Genomic DNA, 3,182 nt, shown 5'->3' with positions numbered 1-3,182 from the left:
AGTTTACGATGCTAAAATCTCAGGGCCACGACAAAAGGAGATGCTACTGGTGCCTGCTCAAGTAATCGATGATTAACGGGATGACAATGGCAGTGACAGTGATTAACAATATTTGTATTTTATACTGCTTTTTGCATATGGCTCTCTCTGACTTTAATTCTTGGCATCACATATGGTCCCCCAAACCTATCAGGAGTGATCCCCAAGGTAAGTCTGAGCACAGCTAATGTGACCTTCCAAATAAAAATAATATCTATGCTTTTCTACTGCTACTAAGTGACCATCTTAAAAAGGGAATTCTGTTTGTCATTTTAGGTAAAGCTCTTAGATGTACTTCCATCATTCATGACATTTTTGTGTTGTTTTCCTTAACTTTAAAGGTAAGGTAAAGGTAAAGGCCCTCCCGTTGATCGTCGATTTGCTCGAGCGGGCCCAGTAACGTTTCCATTGGAGACTTTGTTGTTACTGTGTTTGGCATATCGAATACTCTCGGTAGCTTGCTGGGCTTTCTGAAGGAGCGATAGCACAGCGGGTAGGGCGTTCGCCTTACAAGCGGCCAACATGGCCGACCCGAGTTCGATTCCTTAACTTTATCATATTTAAAAATGATGTGTTTTCAGTTTTTTAAATCTGGTAATTTGCAGATGTTAAACTTAGATTTATGTTGTCAATTGCTAGATTTTTTTGTCAAAGAAATAAACAATTGTATTAGAAAAATAAACTCTGGACTGTTCCAGATGATGGGCTATGTTGTTCAGCTGAGTGTACAAGTCTTAGACGGTGAGGCTTTGGAGGGGGAGTCTCAGCAGCCCTGGGTAAGGTGGACAGAACCAGATAGGGTCAGACAGCTTCTTGGCCTAGGCCTGAGTGGCCTGTGTCGCCACAGGCACTTCCTGTTCATAGAAAAGGTTCAAACATCTGCCACCATTGGTGGTGGCAGCAAAAACCCTCAGAACCACTTCTGGGACTTCTGCTTGGGGCCAAACCAGGCTACAAGGCTGGTCTAGTGAGAGTCACTGGCTTCTGTCCTGGGCATGAGATGGCTGGCCATCATGTCATTGTGTCCTCTAGAATTGTTCTCTGCACATTCATTCTCTTCTTCCAGGGACACCAGTCCTGGCTGAGATTTTTCTTTTTAAAATATTTTAAATTGTGTCAAATTCTTATCCTGTTTCTTGGAATCAGTTGGAGTTTTCTAGACTAACTTTTAAGATTTTATAAGTAATATTTGGAACATTATTCAGTCTGGATCTTTTTAAACTCCATTGTTTATTAATTAATTATTGTTGTTATTATTGTAAGTGTTGGTTTTTTTTTTCCCACTCCAAGAGGTGCTTTGAGCTAATTCTTGGCTTTGTGCTCAGGAATTATTCCTAGCCATGATGAGGGAATCATATGTGATGCCTAAGTTAGAACTGGATCAGCAATATGAAAAGCAAGGGCCTTAACTGTTGTACTATCTCTCTGGCTCTTAAGTCCTCTTAACTTCACTTATTAAATAATCTTTGGTGGAATTTGTAGAATCTGTTTTTCCTAAGGACTTTTCACTCTGGCCATAGGAACATAAATTATTCCAATAAACTTAACAGGCACTCCTGACAGATTGCCAGAGTAAATCCACTTCTTTCTGTCCCTTACAAGTTCCTTCTGTCTGCAATATTTTCTACAAATTATGATTTTTTGGGGGTGGCTTCTGTATTCAATTACAGGACAGGAGGGTTCTTCTTCCTTGCTCTATGGGCCCCAAAATGACTTTAAACTGAGGAAAATATAAAGCTCACATGGTTTCTCTCCTACTACTAATTGCTAACGTTAGATACTTGATACACAATATGAAACAATTCTGGTATCTCCAATCATCCCCAACCTGAATAGCACCAGTTCTGGTTGGCTAAAGTGTTAAACATGATCTTCCTCATTGGCCAAGTATTGCTGGGAGTGTTCCCTTAGCACTATTTGGGATACCCCCACCCTCATCCCAAAACAAAACAAAGTGAAACAAGAGACCTGAAAAACTTGAAAATTACGTTTACCAAGAACCATAAAATAGAGCTCAGTATATACCTGAGAAATCACTGGTACGTTGGAATGAGGGAAAGTTGACTCTTGGATAGTATGGAGTGTTGAAAGGAAATAAGTGAGGACCCTAAATTACAGACTAGAGAGATAGCACTGGGTTAAGGCACTGGTCTTGCATGGGGATGACACTGGTTTGATTTCCAACATTGCTTCTGAGTTCTGCCAAGAGTGATACCTGAGCACAGAACCAGAAACCAGAAATAAGCTCTTAGCACTCAGCACTTCAGCACTCCTCTGGGAGTAAGGGGGGAGAGAGAGAGGAGGGGGGAGGATTCGGGAGAGAGGAGGGGGGAGAGAGGATAGAAGGAGGAGAGGCGAGGTAAGGAGAGAGAGAGAGAGAGAGAGGGAGAGAGAGAGAGAGAGAGAGAGAGAGAGAGAGAGAGAGAGAGAGAGAGAGAGAGAGAGGGCTTTAGGGCTTTAGGATGGCTTTGAGTTGTTTGTTTGTTTTAGGGGCTTCATCCAGTGGTTTCTCAGGGGATAATTCTGGCAAATTGCTTGGGGTCACATGCTCTGTGTAGTGCTTAGGGGATCACAAGGTGCCATGGGATAGCATCCAGGCCTTCCTCATGCAAATCAAAAGCTGCAGTTCTTTGAGCTATCTCCCCAGCCCTGCAATGGCTTTGCTTTTAATAAACTCTAATCTTGGACTAGCAGTAAACATTAATAGTTAAGTAGATTAAGTAGAGTTAAAAACATATTTTTTTTTCTGCTTCCGTATGGAAGAATTGGGCTTTATGGGGGAACTGTCAGCAGAATAATTCCCTCATCAACAAGAGGCTCCTTCCAAAATGAACAACAACAGAAACTACTATCATAGGTTGAATAGAATCTGAGGTGACACTCCGAAGGTTTTGATGGGAGCAATCCTGAAATTCTCACAAGCCTTCTAAGGATAAAGAAGTAAACAGTTGTGTGGGAAAAATTTTAAGTGGGTCTCTCCATTTCCCCCTCCAGTTTGATTTCTTTGATTGGCCTGATAATAAATTGACTCAAAAGGTATTAGCAAGAGAAAATAATTTTAATTTCATGTACACAAAGGCCCATAAAGATATAGAGCCTAGTAAATGAGCAAAATTGTCAGTTTGAATAACTTCTAGACAAGG

Source organism: Sorex fumeus, unplaced genomic scaffold (genome assembly GCF_029834395.1).
Source record: "Sorex fumeus unplaced genomic scaffold, SorFum_2.1 ptg000061l, whole genome shotgun sequence".
NCBI lineage: Eukaryota > Metazoa > Chordata > Mammalia > Eulipotyphla > Soricidae > Sorex > Sorex fumeus.
The sequence above is the reverse complement of the archived record's forward strand: the minus strand, read 5'-3'. Positions refer to the sequence as shown.